The following is a 19,867-nucleotide window of genomic DNA, read 5'->3' as shown; positions in this document are numbered from 1 at the left end:
GCTCAACTACAACTGTAGCTCTATATATTGGTCTTTCTATTCAAAAATAAATTTCATTTAAATGCAGAACATCTTTGTAATAAAAGACAATACTCAGACCTACCTACTTGTTAGCAGTACTACAAACAAAAATCACAAAGTATTGGAAACACACATAAAACATAAAAATAGAGAACCAAAACAAACCAACAGGGTTATTAAACCAAATAACAAAAATGATAATATGGGAAAGAAGGTAGAATATTTAAAATTCTCACTAACTTTAAAGCCATACAGAGATATATAGATTATCTCAGAACTTGAACATACTGAGTGAGGAAACTGAAACAAATACATGATTAAGAAATGAGTATGCAAAATGGAAGAAAAAATGTAGTTTGCTCTCAAAAGAATACGAACTAAATTCATCTAAGAACACAGAAAGCTAGAAGAAAAATTATTCTTACCATAAATTTTTGTTCAAAGCTAAATTCAATCAGTTAAGGAAATTTTTAAAATAAGCTAGGTTTCACAAGTTTATTTTACTTGTACAGTTTTAGAAATACAAAACAGTTTTAAAAGATGTTTCATTTTATTTCAGGAAAATAGAAAATGATACTACAAGAAAAAAGAAAAATCTTCAATTCTGAGATTCCTTGGCAGCAATGTAAGAGTGCATAATAGAGAGTTTCCAATTTTTTATTGGTTCTTTTTACTTATACATGACAGTAGAGTCCATTTTGATATAATTTTTCAAGCACGGGATATACCTTACTCTAATGAGGACCCCAGGCTTGTGCATGTACATGATGGTGAGATTCACTATGGTAAATGTACATAGAAAAGTTATGTCAGATTCATTCCACTGTCTTTTCTTTCTTATCCCTCTCCTTCCCTTTGTCTAATCCACTGAACTTCTAATTTCTCCTCTCCTTCACCTTATTGTGAGATAACTTCCACATATCAGAGAAAATATTTGGCTTTTGATTTTTTAAGGATTGGCTTATTTCATTTAGTATGATAGTCTCCAGTTTTATCCATTTAGTGGCAAATGTCATTAAGTCATTCTTACTTATTGGCTGAGTATTACTCCATTGTGTACATACCACATTTACTTTATCCATTCACTTGTTGAAGGGCACCTAGATTGACTCCATAGCCTAGCCTTTGTGAATTATGCTATTATAAACATTGATGTAGTCACTATAGTATGCTGATTTTAAATCAATATATGAATGTGCCCTTTTCCCCACATCCCTGCCAACATTTTTTGTTACTTGTATTCTTGATAATTGCCATTTTGATTAGAGTGAGATGAAATCAGTGTTGTTTTAATTTGCATTTTAATAGAGATTGAACATTTTTTTCCTATATTTGTTGACTGTTCATATTTCTTCTTTGGAGAAGTGCCTGCTTGGGTTCTTTGTCCATTTATTGAGATGTTCCATTAAATATCTATACCTGGTCCAGGATAGAGCAGAAAGCAGAGGTTGGACTTAGCAACTGAGCAACCTCAATGTCTGCACTTTTCTAATCTGGTCATGGCTCCTTATTTGCCCGAGTGTCCACTTTGATTGCCCACATCTCAAGATATGATGCAACATGCTCACCTGTAAATATACAGAGATACCACCTATAAACTCAGGTACAATTTCTCATAAACAGAACATCCTGTTAAGGGACCCAAATGCTAATTTGAAGATATTTTCAAAAATTGTTGTGGATGGAGTGAGAGAGGTTGAGAGGAGGATATGGTTCTCCAGGTCAATATGCTTTATTTTAGTTTTATTCATGTGTTCTTCACCCACTCCACCTCACACCCTACCCCATATCCCTACCCCATGGCAAGCAACTTTGGAAACAAGGCTTATTGGCTATTTGAGGCTTTGATTTTCTGCTGCTATAACTGAAACCACAGACTGAGCACTTTATGATGAAAAGCAATTTATTGGCTCATGTTTCTGGAGGCTGGCATTTGGTGAGGGACTTCTTGGTATGGTGAAAGGGTAAAGAGAGGGTGAAAAGTGAGAACAGGGGACTAAATTTGTCCTTTATAAACTACCCACTACCATGATAATAGTGTTAACATTTCATGAAGAGCAGAGTCCTCATAGCTCAATCACCTGTCCCACTTACCAACACTGTTGCATTAAGGGTTAAGTTTCCACAAAAGGAGATGCATTCAAACTATAGTACTGGCCAGTAGAACATCAGAGATTTGAAACATATTGGTAAAAATAGAAATGTTTCAAAAGTTTTAGTAATCTCTGTTGACAGTGAACAATCTCTGTTGACAGTGTTGACAGACACATAGCTAGTATCAAGCTATTGTGTGTGTCAGATAAAGACCTATTTATAATTTTTGTGCATTAATCTCTGTATATGGGAATGGAAATAATATTCATAGCTGAAATAACACTTGCCCTATTTTAAACTAAATATACTTTTTTAATTCAGGAAAATAATGCAATCTTATCTCTTTTTAAAAAAAGTTTTCTTTTTTTTAATTTAAATGAACTTGATTTTTGATTATAATAAGAAAAATCTATTTGTTTTCAAGACAAAATCAAGTTTAATATGCATAAAATGAATAAAATACATTCAATTTGTTATGGCAAAATTGATTTCCCATGGTATGAAATTTTCAAAAGCATAAAACTAGGAGTATAAAAGTCTAGCATATTGATTACTCATTTTCTACAATTGTTTGAATTCCTCCAATATGTTCCAAAATTATTCTATTTTGGATAAAATTTATTTAAAAGCAGTTTTTGAAATGTAGTCAAAAAGGAGAAATTATTTATTGAAATTATATTCTTTTGTAGGTAGAGAATTTTGAAGTTCAATGGGAAAATTAAATTTCCAAACATTAATATTGAATAGAAATTTTATTATTATAAAACAGGAACTAGTTGAAGCACATTACATTTAAGCACATAATAGAGAAGAAAAAATATTCATAAGAATAATTCTACTACTGAACTATTACTTGAGTTAATTTGGTAAGAATAAATTTAAAGAGAATGCTCAATACTCAGATTTCTTCATTGAATAAAAGAATAATGATTTTCATCCTTAAGTATTTATAACCTACAATATTGCAGATTTGTTTTATTAGTTTAGCTTCTTGGAATAGAATAGTCTGTCATTAAAATAGGAGTCCTTGTCTCCTCAATCAACTTCATATCTTTTCGTTTTCCTGAATGCTGAAACTAATAAGTCTCATTCTGTGAGTCTTATCTTGGTCTCACTCTTACCAGAATTTGTCCTTGCTCTTACTGTACTTATTCAGTGGATTAGAGCCCTCTCTTAGATATTTCTCATGGATTCCATGTTTTTATATTCTGAAATTCCACTTTAAGGCACATTATTTGCCTCATGAATTCTAGATATTGCACCTTATAAAGTTTTAGTTCATTAATATTTTAACTAATAAAATATTCAATGAAGTCATCTTAGAGCTAACATGTTACCTTGTAACTTGTATTTTCCTTTAGACATAAATCCTGCTTAACTAACTGGAATCTAAAGAAAAAGTTCCCCTTTTATTTTTGTTTCTTTATTTTTATTTTCTTTATTTATTTTTTTTTTTTTTGGAGAGCAGAGATAATTTAGAATGCCTGAATTTTCAAACACACAGACTGTATTTTTCTTGCAGAATGTAATTGAGCAAGATCCATTTAAATCTTGAAATATGCTAATCCCTGACTATGTAAACATATGCATTCATAACTCAAGGAACATAGAATGTCCACTTCTCTTAAAATATCTTTTTCAAGCATAAGAGAGAGCACTTCTTACAGTAAAAAGTAAAAAGCCTTAGTTGATTAAAATGTTTTCTAGTATTTTTCTTTCTGAAGGATTTTTCCTTGCAGTACAAAAATAAATTGTATAATTATGATGAACCTTAACAAATAGCAATGAAACAAAACAATACAAACCAGTGACAATCCTTAGTTTTTTTGCAATTGCAATCTCTCTGAGTTTTAATTGTATTTTCCTATTAGGTCATTGGGATCTAGTTGTAAACTTTGGGTATTTCAAATGCAGGGAATTTAGTACAGATATTGGTGGTTGAAAGAAACAATAGTGAATGGAGGAACCTCAGGATTAATTAAAGCAGGAAACAGCTTACATTTCTGGAGCTGGATAAATAAGAGAAAGTGTTAGTGCCCTATTCCAGGGTGTGGAGTGATCCTAGTTACTTTAGTTTCCCCATTGCCAACTTTTTGCCTTAGGTCTAATTTGTATCAAAGATAAATCTTATCACTATTTGATGTTCAAATGATTTAGTCTGATGGCACTCTCAGAATGCAGCAGGAGCCAGATATAGTTGTGAGGCTGGCCTGAGGAGTGGGGTGATTTGAATGAATGCCTGACCAAGACCTCTCCATTAGAATAACATTCTCAGAGTTTGAAGGATTATCCCATCCTTACATTTCGTCAGAGTCAGTAACCAGATATTTCTTTCACATGGGAATCTAAGCTGATCTTTCAAAGGTAAGTTTTGTTTTTAAGATTCATCCGAGTTGCATCTGGTCTCCTGGAAATACTCAGACTAGGTTTGGAAATCCCAAGGGCTGTTTGCTTCCTACTACTGAATACCATAGTGTCAGTTCTGAGAGATGTCTGAGTGGGTATTATGTCTGAATGTCTGTCATTATTCTTATAGCCTCTGTATGTATCCAGTGATGTTTTGTGCGGGGATATGTTTGGTTAGTTTTGGATCTCAGAGGGAGTCATCCTGAGACTAGATTCTTCAGAGGAAGTCAATTAAAAAGACATTTGGATATGTGGTCTGTAGACTTGCCAGCTTCACATCATGCAGCAGAGAAGAGTAAGGAAAAGACTGAGAGGCAATATATAAATAACCAACATGTAATCAATAGGTGTCCATGACAAGTAAATAGCTAATAAATGTACTTTAAAACATATTCTTTCTCTCCCAATGTAACTTTCTGTATAGAAATTTTCATTATGTGGTTCTTAACTAATTTTTCATTATATACTTACATTTTAACAATAACCTTTTTCCAGACCCCATTTTCCTCATGCTCAACTATACTTAGCTAACAAGCATATTAATATGCTAACAAGCATATTAGATATCATTAAAAGACAAACTATTAAAAGGGACAATTTTAAATAACATTTTAGATTTTAACAAATCTAAAAATTCATATTTATCACAAAATGATATTTTTCCCATTTTTTTGAACTCAGGAAATAAAAAAGGGTTTGTTTTAGTTATATTCAGTTTCAGTTGTATGCATGGATGTTTACATAAGTTCTAAATTAACAAGTCTTTAAAAGAAACTACGTAATCTCTGTAGTAGGAATTTTTGAAGTGCTTCTTTGAAAAAAGCAAAAATAAAAAAAAAGTTAAAAATGTGAAATAACTATTTCCACTAATTTAAAGGCTCAAATAAGTTGTTTATTTTTGCTGAGGAGTTGTTCAAATTATAAAGTGTCTCTCATCCTATTGCCTTCAAAAATCACTGTGCTGATGCATTATTCATATCAAGCACATTTCAACAGATTAGCAGTTTAAGTAAAAATAAAATAGATTTTTATAAATATGCCAAACAGTTTGATTACACTCCTGGAAAAAAAAAACTTGTCAACATTATGGATTATGAGATTTTGCTGCCATCTTCTGATGAAAATACTTTTTGAGAAAAGCAATATTTCGAAAATATTCAAAGGAAACTCTAACAACATATTTTACTTGTGTTTGGAAATGGGATGTTGAATGAACATATGGAAAGAAGCTATATTAGTGATATACATGTAATTTGTTTGCTTTTCCATTTTCTCAGACAGCTTACTACCATGGTAATCTGACACTTATTTTTGGTCATTTTTTTAAAAAGACATTCAATATTCCCTTTGATTAACTAGAATAAAAGTAATTGGAAATGTTGCCAGTTACAAGTAACTAGAACTATGTAGTTATGCTGTCTTTTAGATTGTTAAATTTAATAACTATGAAAAATGACCCATAGTTTTACCTGATTGCAGAAGTTGCCAGTGGAGTTTTAATCTTTTAATCTTGAAGATCATTAAATATATTAAACTTGAACAATGGCCTTTCATTGTTTGTTTGATTTTTAATGGGGGGTGGGGGCTCTTAACCAAAATACTTTTCAAATTCCTTCTTTTTCTTTCTAAATATGTAATTTCTTTTAAAATCTATAAACACTACATTTTGCAGTTGCAAGGTGAGATATAAGAAAGTTCATTTGCCTTATATAGTTGAGACATGAAACATTGGAACAATTGTCACAAGCTTCAGGTTCTTACACTCACTACTTCTTTTGACCACTTAGTATCTACATCGTAGCCAAACTATGGAGTGGGACTAAATGTAAAGCTCATCAGAAATGTTGCCAATTCTTATTTTAGGTACCTTATTTTCTTTGTCAGCTTTCCTACTACCCCTTCTCTTAATTGTCTCCTATAGTCTTCCCATATTTCCCGTTAGATACTGAATAGTTCTTTAGAAAATATCTGATATACCAATTTAAATTTAATTTGAAAGACAGGGAAAGCTCAATGATAGTGTCTCAATATATTTTCATTTTTTTTTAATTTTAAAGATTTTCCTCTAATTGGAGGTATCACTTGCCTATTCAAATTATGAATGCAGCACAGTCCAATTGCACTAAAGTTGGTATCTAATATATAGTGCATCTTCATTTAAATCAAGAAAAGTTTTTCCATAGAAACTTTTTAATAAATAAATTATAATTTTCTAGCCACTCAGTAAAAGACTGGGTCATTCTTTTATTCATAGGGAATTTTTTTTTAACTTTTCTCTCAACCAGACCTGCCCTTTCACCTGAAGGTGAAGCCTTTCTCCTGTTTCTTTTCCCAATTAAAATATTTCCTGTATATTCCTGCTCATTTGACTTTGAATATCTTTTAATTGACCCTGAGTCAAAAGTTCCAATCTCTAGTATAACTTTCATGACAAATGTTAAAATGAAATCTCTTCTGGTTAACATTCATTTATTTCATTCAATTTCAAGATAAACAATGTTATATCATAATATATATATATATATAATAAACATAATATCTAGTTTTACAAATGTGTGTTTAACCTAAATTATCTAGCATGTTTAAACACTTTTGCTTAATTTTGTTTAATTGGCAAGTAATCTCCTTTTATATGTTAAAGCATTGTCATATTGATACAATGGACTTATTTAATCCAAATATTTTTAATACAAATATTTTTCTAGATATCTTGTAAGTAAATAGCTTCATATTTTATTCTCCATATATTTTGTTTGATCATTGAGCTTATATTGTCACAACTTTTTATTTTCTTTCTCTAGCTAATATTTTACCAAATTATCTTTGGAATATCAAATATCAAATGAAATATCAAATATATTTGTTATCTAGTAGCAAAAGTAAGAAGATAATAAATACTTTGCCTGGCTTTAAGAATGGCTGTAATTTTGCTTACACTAATTAAACGTTAAGCTGCTTATATCAATTTATAACTAGAAATTACACATACAAGTAATGAGATAAGAAATCTAGTACATTAAGAAAACTCTTGATAATGCAAATTAGCAAACCATCCACATTTCAGTAATGAGCTTTGCAAAATTAGACTAAAATTCAGATGATAGAAATAATAGGATATCTACAATATCCTTTGATTACAGCTGAAACATGCTTTTTTTAGGGAAATCTATTACCAGTAGATTAAATTTTCTAATGTTTACTGATTGTAATATGAACTTGTTCAAACATTTGAAAATGAGGCTGAGTCAGATAATAATAAACTTATGCAAATCAGTCATATTGTATAATATAGAATATGGTATTGTTTATTAAGAACTAAAAGCTTTAAATATATCAATGTTCACACAGTTGCACTACTCTGCAAAGAAGATAGTTTACAAAAAGTCTTAAATATATCAATACATACAACCAAATGATCATATTTGTCTGTGTATTTCCTATCTGTATAAATTGATCTTGTTTTGATATTACTCCAAGGAAATATACATGGCAAAGCTGTATAATCTTAATCTTGTTACCCAAAAGTATTAGATTTTTATTATTATTTTTTGAATCATGTATTTCGTAGCATCAGCAAAATTCCAAATAGATTATAGAACTTTATTATTATTATTTTATCTCTTACTAAAGACAAAAAATATTGAATTATTTAACTTTATTCTTCCAAATGCCTTCAGAAAAAATTTAACATATTATGGACAATAAAGAAGTGATGAGTTCAAAGATTGTGCTCTTCTATGTGTGGTTCATAAAATAGCAATCATTATCATCATCTAGGAGCTAATAAATAATATTGATCAAAAGCCCCATTACAGGTCTAGTAAAATAGAATCTGAATTTCAACAAGTTCACAAAATCTTTTATATCTCCTTAAAATTGAAAAGTGACTGCCATGAGAGACAATATGTAATTTAAAGATAGGAACTTGAAGATGGAATTTGCCACTTACTGCATCCATAACCCTTAAAAGTCCCTAAAGATCTTTGAATTTTATTTATCCACAAAATGAGATAAATTTTAATGCTTTAACAAAAATCTAAATTATGATGAATATCTGATAGCTTATAGATATCTGAGTATTTATACAATATGCTCTACAACTTTTACCACAAGAAAGTATTAATTTATAGTCAATTTTTTACGTTTTCACTTTCATTTTGGAATCTTCACTCTAAACATTTACTAATTACATAGTCAAATATAGCTTTTTATGGCTATTATCTTACAATTTAGAAAAACTTTCTTTTTTCCCCATTTGAAAGATCTTTTTATTTGTTTTAATTAGTTACACATGACAGTACAATGATCTTGTACAATGGTCTTGACATATCATACATTTGGATCAAATGGGGTATAATTACTCCTTTTTCTGAGTGTACAGTTTGCTGAATCACATTGGTATATACAGCATTAGTAGTGTCTATTTTATTCTGCTGTCCTTCCTATCCCCCTTCCCCTCCCGTCCCCTCCCATCACTTCTCTCTACCCAATCTAATGTGACACACTTCTTTTTTTTTCCCCTCACATCCTCATACATGTAATCTGTATATTGATGAGGGTCTCCTTTCATCTTCTGTGCAATTCCCCTTCTCCCTCCCTTCCCCTCCCACCTCTCTTCCCTATTTAGAGGTAATTTTCTTCTCATGCTCTTCCTCCCTACCCATTTTGAGTCACTTCCCTTATATCAGAGAAGACATTTGGCCTTTGCTTTTTTTTGATTGGCTCACTTCACTTAGCATAATCTGCTCTAATGCCATCCATTTCCCTGCAAATGCCATGATCTTGTTATTTTTTAGTGCTGAGCAATATTCCATTGTGCATAAATGCCACATTTTTTTTTATCCATTCATCCATTGAAGGACATCTAGGTTGGCTCCACAGTCTAGCTATTGTGAATTGTGCTGCTATAAACATTGATGTGACTGTGTCCCTGTAGTATGTTGTTTTTAGGTCTTTTGAGTATAGTCCAAGAACAGGAATAGCTGGGTCAAATGGTGGTTCCATTCCCAGTTTTTAGAAAAACTTTCTAACTCAAATGTAATAAATCCACTTATTTGCTATTTTTCTCCTAATAATAGTTTTCTTCTCATAATTGGAATATTTTCAATATTTTAAGTGGACTTACAGAATAATTTAGAAAATCTAAATTTATATCACTATGAATTGTTCCAATGTGAACAAATCCATATAACCATCATCTGGACTAAGAAATGTACACTTCCAACAACCCAGAACTCCATTTTCTAATTGTGCATCTTTCCAATCATCATTCCATTCTTCCTATCCAGTAGTGACAACTACCTCCCTCTAGAAACACTGATTAGTTTTGCTTCCTTTTAAACTTTACATAAATGAAGCAAATCACTATGCATTGTTTTATAATATACTTTTTTTAACTGCAGCAATGTAAAACATTCAAATTGCTGCTGTAAGAGTACTTCATGCATGTACATTACCCTCTATTGTCTCATTTAAATGAAAGGTTATTCTATTGTTCTAATTGTTTCCAATTTAGAGCTATCATAATACTTCCATGAATACTTTCTGTACATGAAATTTTGGTACAAATATGCATTGAATATCAATGAGAAATGTAATTGTTGTTTCATAAAGAATGCATATATTTAATCATACTCCAAAATTTTTGTAGCCTCCTCTATAAAACTAGTGAGAATTTTAGTTGATCTATTGCTCCTCCACCACTAACTGTTATCTTTTTCATTTTATTCCTTCCAATGGAATGGGTGTTGCACAATATTATGACTATAATTTGCATTTCCAAGTTGACTAATACATTTATCATAGCTAAATGTAACATTTCTTTATTTATTTGTATATCTACTCTATCTGTTCAAATTTCTGCCTATATATAATTAGTGAATACACATACATCATATAAATATATATAAATAATATCAATACATATAACCAAGTGAAACTAAATGTAAAGCTCATTGGAAATGTTGTTTTATATAGATTAGAGATAGATAGATATACCTATATACACACACACACAAAAACAAAAACAAAGGGCATATAACACACCTTATTTTGTCATTTTATATCACTCTAAATAGAGGAAGAGAGTAAGCAGAAAGGATAATGAAGGACAGACATTAGATCTATGCATTAAGAAAATACAGGGATCATAAAACTGAAACTGCCAGGAAGCTTCTAGAAACACACAAACATTTGGGGAATGAGATTGGAATGTCCAACCTTCCCCAAGCTGTAGATAATTATAATCTTTTGTAGGGAACTATTACTATTACTTATAGGGAACTATTACATAAAATAATGGGAACCTTAATTAAAGGAGAGGAACTTCAGAAAAGTGGAGCATGATCTGTCAAAACCTCCCCCTAGAATAGTTAATTATAACCTTTCAAGGGACATTACTCCTTCCATATATTGTTGTCATTATCCTTTGTAACCACGTCACTAGGACCCTCCTTTATCAGTGAAACTATGTCACAACTGCCCACTCAACCTGGCAATCAGGGCATCAAGACTATCACAAACAAAGTTTGCTGAGGGCTAACCAAAGGCTAAATAATCAATTGAGTAGAAAGAAATACTGAGGCAGGAACAGGGGACTTAAATTTTCCTTAAAAACTCTAACTCTGAACACCACACTGTCCTCTTTCCAAAGTGGTCTGCACAGTTCCTGCGTTATACATTGTCCTCACTTCTCACGTCTCTTCAAGTTTTGCCTGCTATAGTATATATGTCTCTCAAATTCTTTAAGTAGAATTACAATAACCAGTACCTGAGGCCTATGGCTTCCTTGGCTCCATCATGGGCCTTGGCCCTATAACATTTTGATGAACAAAAGTATTGATTTTGTGTAGTCCTAAATAATATCAGTTTTTTTTTTGTGTGTGTGTGTGTGTCCTGTGTAAGAATTTACTGGCTAAATACCAAGAATATACCTTCATTTTGTATTTCTAAATCTTTGCAGTTTAGTCTGCCACATATAGATCCACAATCCAACCAGAACTGATACTTGTGTATGAGAGAGACCATTTATCTATATGACACTTTGAAAGATATGAAGATGACCCAGAATCCTTTCTTTAGATGTCCCTTCTCCACTGATCTATTTTGATATTTTGGTCCCATTTGTGTCTATAGATGAGAATTTCTGTACACTATTTTATTCCATTTGGGTATTAGACTATTCTTTTGCCAATATCACACTTTCTTTAATTACTATAGCCTCAAAACAAATCTTGTTTTCTGGTAAAGCAATCATTCTAACTTGCTCTTCCCCAAGAGTGTCCTGTCCGTTATTTCCTCCAAAATTACAAAATTGGCTTTTAAGCTTCTGAAAAGAATCTGCAAGTATTTTGTAAAATGAGTTCAAAAAACGTAGCTGAATGTTTTGATTTGTGAATGTGCAGTATTTGTGCATTTCTTTGGGTCCTTCAGTAGTTTTTACAATAACACTATAGTTCTTTTATGGAAGTTTCACAGATATTTATTATTTATTTTTGAGAATTTAACTTTTATTATATTTTAAAAAATGTTATTTTCTACTCAATCATTATTCATTTTATATTGAACATCCTAATCTTCTTTATAAAACTTGATAATCTGTTGAGTATCTTGAATGTTGCCTATTTTATAAGACAATACACAATTGATACAATAATTATAGAATGTATTATTTTGCTAGGGCTTTCACAACTGGGTGAAGAAAATGACAGAAATATACTTTTTTTTATACTTCTGTAAGAAAATAAGATATGTACTTTCTTATGTCTGGAGACTCTAAACCCAAGACAATGGTTTTAGGAGGTTTGGTTCATTTCTGAGGGCTGTGAAAAAACAGTCTGTCCCAATCCAATCTTCTGGGCTGGATTGTTCAAATGGGTGTTCTGTCTTCACATGACTTTCTTCTATACTTGTCAGTGTTCAAATATCCTTTTCTTACAAGAATACCAGTCATATTGAATCTAGATCTACTTGAGTTACTTCATTTAACTTAATTTTCTCTGTGAATAACCTATCACCAAATATCATCAAGTTCTGATGCACAAGGGGTTAAAGGTTCAACACTGAAAATTTAGGTGGAGTGAGAAGACGATTCTTCCCATAGCACAAAACTTTTATTTTCTAATAATGCATTTTATATCCGTTTCTTGTTGCATTCCCCTAATTACAAAGCTCCATAGAAAAGGTAAAAAGATCACTACATTTTTATTAGCAACCTGGGAGTACAAGCGATTAACTTTTTGCCATGATATTTAATGCTTGCTATAAGTTTTCATAAGGCATGAAGGTACAGTTCATTAGTTTGTGGAAGATTATTCTATTTCTACTTTGATAAAAGCATTGATTACAAAAAAATTAAGTACAATAAATAATTTTCTTCATTTAGCATTTTTCTTCATATTTGGATACAGGATGATTTACAATTTTAAAAAATATGTTCAATGATCCTACTTTTTAAAATAGACAATTCTATTGTTTTTTATTTCTTTGTTAATATTTTGTTGAGTTTGGTTTAAAAATATCTTGGTGGAGATTTTTGACTATGTACCTCACTGTGACTAATATGTCAGTGTTGAGATGTCATTTTCTAGGAATTATTAATTTCACTTCAATTGTCATATGTTTGGATGTAACACTGCTTGCAATATACTTACAGTATATATAATCTCTCCTTGTCACTGTTATGTTTGTTCTTTGATTCCTACTCTTGTACTGAGCAATGTAGCTATATGCTTTTCAATTTTAATCAGCTGTTATGAACATCAACTTCTCATTTAATTTACTCTTTATTTTATGTTTGGTTTCTTTATTTTATTAATTCCTCTCCTTAACATTTTTCTATTTTTTGTGTTATATTTTCTTCTATTTTTCAACTTTTTTTGCCTGGATGCATAGGTAACTGATACTGGTTGTTTTTGTTTGATTATTTTCCTTGTTCTAATTTCTATTTTCATGCTTATCTGAGAAAAACAGCCTCAACTTAATTTGTGAAAGATATTATTACTTGCTATTTGGGGGCTTGTTTTATGAATTTGCTTCTGTTTTCTCTTCCTCACCACCACCACCCAATCCTATCCCAATGGCTTTGAAAAAATATTATGTTGCATACTTGGTATTTTTGGCTTGATATCTTTACAAATTTGGGAAAATGTCATTTCTGCTTATTAAATTCTTATTTATACCATTCTTCTGGAATTTTAACAATACTTATATGTTAGAAATTTTTTCTTCATCCCTATAACTTTTACATCAAATACTATATTTGTTTCATTTCTATATTTATCCTTATTCTTCATCATTCATGATTATATGTTTTATCCTGTCTTATGTTCTAGTTTGAAAATCCAGTTCTCATTTTGTTATAAACTGTTATTAGATCCAAACATTTGTAGTTCTTTTTCTTTTTTTTCTGTCAAAATTTTAATGTAATATTGTTTTCAAAGAAGGAAACTAATAAAATAAAATGACAGCTACAGTTTTCATTACTAGATCTGGCTAAAAATGAAGAGATCACTGAAGACAAAAATGCTATTGGTACATATTCTCCTGCACTCTAATCCTCCCCTTCTGGGACTGAAAAGCAGCAGATCTCCCTTAAAGGGTTAAAATACTTTCAATTTCAATACAACTTGAGAAGAAAAAGGGAAGTGTTAGGTAACATTGGTCTTTGACAGAGTTTAGAGAAATCAGGCTGCTGTAATATTCTCACACTCATTTTCACTTCTTAGGACAGTCTGAATATTTCCATGGTCTCATCTTTTTTTTTTTTTCTAGACGTGGCTGTTTTTATTTTTTTATTTATATATGACAGCAAAATGCATTACAATTCATATTACACGTATAAAGCACAATTGTTCATATCTCTGGTTGTATACAAAGTATATTCACACCAATTTGTATCTTCATACATGTACTTTGTACAGTAATGATCATCACATTCCACCATCATTAATAACCCCATGCCCCTTCCCTTCCCCTCCAACCTCAATGCCCTATCTAGAATTCATCTATTTCTCTCATGCTCACTCTCCCTATCCAACTATAAATCAGCCTCCTTATATCAGAAAAAACATTCATCATTTGTTTTGGGGGGGATTGGCAAACTTCACTTAGCATTATCTTCTCTAACTCCATCCATTTACCTGCAAATGCCATGATTTTATTCACTTTTATTGCTGAGTAATATTCCATTGTGTATATATGCCACATTTTTTTATCCTTGTATCTATTGAAGGGCATCTAGGTTTGTGCCACAGATTAACTAATTTGAATTGTGCTGCTACAAACATTGATGTGGCTGTGTTTCTGTAGAGTGCTGTTTTTAAGTCCTTTGGGTATAGACTGAGGAGAGGGACAGCTGGGTCAAATGGTGATTCTCTTCCTAATTATCTAAGAAATCTCCATACTGCTTTTCATATTGGCTGCACCAATTTTCAATCCCACCAGCAGTGCATGAGTGTACCCTTTCCCCCACATCCTGGCCAACACTTATTGTTGTTTGTTTACATATTAGCTGCCGTTCTGACTGGAGATGAAATCTTATAGCAGTTTTGATTTGCATTTCTATAATTGATAGTGATTATGAATATGTTTTCATATATTTGCTGATTGATTGTATATCATCTTCTGCGAAGTGTCTGTTCAGGTCCTTGGCCCATTTATTGATTGGGTTCTTTGTCTTTTTGATGTTTAGCTTTTTGAGTTTTTTATATACCCTAGATATTTTTGCTCTATCTGATGTGTGAGGGGTAAAAATTTGTTCCCAGGATGTAGGCTCTATATTCACCTCACAGATTGTTTCTTTTGCAGATAAGAAACTTTTTAGTTTGAGTACGTCCTATTTATTGATTCTTGACTTTAATTCTTTTGCCAAAGGAGTCTTTTAAGGAAATTGGGGCCTAATAACACTTGATGGAGATTAGGGCCTACTTTTTCTTCTATTAGATGCAGGTTCTCTGGCTTTATTTCTAAGTCATTGATCCATTTTGAGTTAAGTTTTGTGCATGGTGAGAGATAGGTGTTTAATTTCATTTTGTTGCATATGGATTTCCAGTTTTCCCAGCACCATTTGTTGAAGAGGCTATATTTTCTCCAGTGCATGTTTTTGGAGCCTTTGTCTAATATAAGATAATTGTAATTTTGTGGGTTAGTCTATGTGTCCTCTATTCTGTACCATTGGTCTACCAGTCTGTTTGGGTGCCAACACCATGCTGTTTTTGTTACTATTGCTCTGTAGTATAGTTTAAGGTCTGGTATAGTGATGCCATGCACTTGACTCTTCCTGCCAAGGATTGCTTTTGATATTCTGGGTCTCTTATTTTTCCAGTGAATATCATGATTGTTTTTCTCTATTTATATGAGGAATATCATTGGGATTCTGATCAGAATTGCATTAAATCTGTATAGTACTTTTGGAAGTATGGTCATTTTGATCATATTAATTCTGCCCATCTAAGAGCAAGGTAATTTTTCCATCTTCTAAGGTCTTCATTGATTTCTTTCTTTAGGGTTCTATAATTTTCATTAAATAAATCTTTCACCTCTTTCATTAAGTTGATTCCCAAGGGTTTGTTTTTTTTTTTTTTTGGTTCTATTGTAAATGGGGGTAGTTTTCCTCATTTCCCTTTCTGAGGATTTGCACTGATATATAGAAATGCTTTTTGATTTATGGCTGTTGATTTTATATTCTGCTACTTTGCTGAATTCATGTACTAGTTCTAGAAGTTTTCTGGTGGAACTTTTAGGGTATTCTAAGTATAATCATATCATCAGCAAATAGCGCCAATTTGATTTCTTCTTTTCCTATGTGTATCCCTTTAATTGATTTTGTCTGTCTAATTTCTCTGGCCAGCATTTCAAGAACTATGTTAAATAGAAGTGGTGAGAGAGGGCATCCCTGTCATGTTCCAGTTTTTAAAGGGAATGCCTTCTATTTTTCTACATTTAGTATGATGTTGGCCTCCAGCTTAGCATAGATAGCCTTTATGATGTTGAGATATGTTCCCATTATCTCTAATTTTTTCTAGTGTTTAGAATATAAAGCTGTATTTTGTCAAATGATTTTTCTGTGTCTATTGAGATGGTCATATAATTCTTTAAGTATATTGATGTGATGAATTGCATTTATTGACTTCTGTACATTGAAACAAACTTGTATCACTGGGATGAATCCCATTTGATTGTGGTGCATGATCTTTTTGATATGTTTTTGTATTGATTTGACAGAACTTTATTGAGAATTTTTGCATCTAGGTTCATTAGAGATATTGGTCTGAAATTTTCTTTTTTTGATGTGTCTTTGCCTGGTTTTGAAATCAGGATGATATTGGCCTCATAGAATGAGTTTGGAAGTGCTCCTTCATTTTCTATTTCTTGAAATAAATTGAAGAGAATTGGTATTAGATCTTCTTTAAAGGTCTTGTAGAACTTGGCTGTGTACCCATCCGGTCCTGGGCTTTTCTTGGTTGGTAGACTTTTGATGGCATCTTCTATTTTGTCACTTGAAATTTATCTGTTTAAATTGTGTATACCATCCTGATTCAATTTGAGAAAATTATATGATTCTAGAAATTTGTCAATGTCTTTGATATTTTCTATTTTATTGGAGTACAGATTTTCAAAATAATTTCTAGTTATCTTCTGTATTTCTGTGGTGTCTGTTGTGATATTTCCTTTTCCATCACATATGCTAGTGTGTTAGTGATTTGAGTTTTCTCTCTCCTTCTCTTCATTAGCATTGCTAAGGGTCTATCAATTTTATTTGTTTTTTTCAAAAAACCAACTTTTTGTCCTGTCAGTTTCTTCAATTGTTTCTTTTGTTTTAATTTCATCGATTTCAGCTCTGATTTTAATTACTTCCTGTCCTCTGCTGCTTGTGGTGTTGATTTGTTCTTCTTTTTCTAGGACTTTGAGATGTAATGTAAAGTTATTTATTTGTTGATATTTTTTTTTCTTTTAAGGAGTGAACTCCATGCAATGAACTTTCCTCTTAGAACTGCTTTCATAGTGTCCCAGAGATTTCCATGTTGTATTTGTGTTCTCACTCACCTCTGAAAACTTTGTAATCTTCTCCTTGATGTCTTCTGTAACCTATTGTTCATTCAGTGGCATATTATTTAGTCTTCAGGTGTTGGAGTGGATTTTATTTCTTATTTTATCATTGATTTCTAATTTCATTTAATTATGATCTTATAGAATGCAGGGTAATATCTCTACTTTTTTATATTTGCTAAGAGCTGCTTTTTGGCATAGTATATGGTCTATTTTAGAGAAGGATCCATGTGCTGCTGAGAAGCAAGTGTATTCTCTTGTTGAAGGATAAATATTCTATATATGTCAGTTAAGTCTAAGTTATTGATTAAATTATTTAGCTCTATAGTTTCTTTGTTCAGCTTTTGTTTGGAAGATCTATCTAGTAATAAAATAGATGTGTTAAAGTCACCCCAAATTATTGTGTTATGGTCTATTTGACTCTTGAACTTGGGAAGAGTTTGTTTGATGAATGTAGATGCCCCATTCTTTGGGGCAAATATATTTATAGTTGTTAAGTCTTGCTGATGTATGGTTCCCTTGAGTAGTATGTAGAGTAATTCTTTATCCTTTTTGATTGACTCAGTTTGAAGTCTACTTCATTTGATATAAGGATGAAAACCCCTGCTTGCTTCTGCAGTCCATGTGAGTGGTATGATTTTTCCCAACCCTTCACCTTCACTCTCTGGATGACTTTTCCTTTGAGATGAGTCTATTGTTGGGTCTTTTTTAAATCCAATCTGCTAGTCTATGTCTCTTGATCAGTGAGTTTAGGCCATTTCTATTATTGAGACCTGATTTGTATTTCCAGCCATTTTTTTTTTTTACTTTTGGTATTTAACATGACTTGGTTTATCCTCTGATTATTTTTTCCCTTTTTTGTAATATCTCCCTCTGCTGATTTGCATCATTGTTTTTCATTTCCTCTTTGTGGAATATTTTGCTGAGGATGTTCTGTAGTGCAGGCTTTCTAGTTGTACATTCTTTTAAGTTTTGTTTACCATGGAAGATTTTAGTTTCATCATCAAATCTAAAGCTTAGTTTTGCTGGATATATGATTCTTGGTTGGCATTTATTTTCTTTCAGTTCTTGGTATATTTGTTCCACAATCTCCTGCTTTGAGGGTTTGGGTTGAAAAATCTGTGAGATACAAGTTGGTCTCCTGCTATATGTGACCTGATTCCTCTCTATTGCTGCTTTAAGATTCTATACTTATTCTGTATGCTAGACATTTTCATTATAATGTGCCTTGGTGTAGATCTGTTGTAATTTTTGAATATTTGGTGTCCTGTAAGCCTCTTGTACTTGGTTTTCCAATTTGTTCTTCATGCTGGGGAAATTTTCTAATATTACCTAATTGAAGAGATTGTGCATTCTTTTGGTATGAAACTCTTTGCCTTCTTCTATCCCAATAACTCTTAGATTTGGTCTTTTGATGCTGTCCTATAATTCTTGAATGTTATGTTCATGGTTTCTTACTATCATTACTGTGTGATCAACTGTATTTTCCAAATTATGTACTTTGTCTTTATTATCTGACATTCTTTCTTCCAAGTGATCTAGTCTGTAGGTTATGCTTTCTATTAAGTTTTATATTTGTTTTATTGTATCCTTCATTTTAAGGATTTCTGACTTTTTTTTTCAGAGTCAGTATCTCTCTCAAAGTAATCTTGGATACTTGTATTTGCTCTCTTTTTGTTGGCATGATGAATTTTTACTTGCATTTGCTCATTTAGGTCATTCTTTAATTCACAGATCATTTTAATTATGAACCTTCTGAACTCCTTCTCTGTAATTTCATCAACTTTTCTGTCCATGGGTTCTGTTATTTTAGTATCCTGGTTTTGGGGGTAGGGAACTTTCCTCCCTTGTTTTTTATTTTTTTATGTTGTCTATATATCTTCCTTTCTTGCAGTGTGTATCTGAGATATTACAGTTTTTTCCCCTATATTCTTGTAGTACTTGTGCAGATTGTCTGTACCTCACCTTGATGTTGGGCTTTCAGGCCCTGCAGGTGTCCCTCAGTGTATGGTATTTCATCTAAAGTTGGTGACAGCAATAGCCAAGGTAACTCAATAGCAATAGCCAAGGTAACTCAATATAATAGTTAAGGTGCCAAAGATGGAAGCAATGTCTTACAGAGATGGGGCTGAAAGGGTGGGCCTCATACTCCCTTTGGGATGCCTGCTGTTGCAATGCAGCTGCTTCTAGGCCCCATCTGTTGTCATAAAGTTAGGGACAAGTGCGTGGGAAAGGCTATGATGATGATTCCAGTGTCCCAAGATGGAAGTGGGCTAAGCTTAGGCTTTCAGGTGTTAAG

At 31.8% G+C, this 19,867-nt stretch overlaps 1 long non-coding RNA gene across 2 annotated transcripts in view; it reads left to right on the top strand.

The window, feature by feature from the left end:
• Positions 1 to 4,161: 4,161 nt before the first annotated feature.
• Positions 4,162 to 19,867, top strand: part of LOC144375860 (uncharacterized) — a 138,405-nt gene continuing 122,699 nt past the window's right edge. For both annotated transcript variants that reach the window (XR_013435711.1, XR_013435712.1), the window contains exon 1: positions 4,162 to 4,479. This is a non-coding gene — a long non-coding RNA (uncharacterized LOC144375860). The remainder of the gene's footprint in view (positions 4,480 to 19,867) is intronic.

Source organism: Ictidomys tridecemlineatus, chromosome 3 (assembly GCF_052094955.1).
Source record: "Ictidomys tridecemlineatus isolate mIctTri1 chromosome 3, mIctTri1.hap1, whole genome shotgun sequence".
Classification (NCBI taxonomy): Eukaryota; Metazoa; Chordata; class Mammalia; order Rodentia; family Sciuridae; genus Ictidomys; species Ictidomys tridecemlineatus.
Note: the sequence above shows the minus strand (reverse complement) of the source record. Positions and strands in the feature narration are given on the sequence as shown.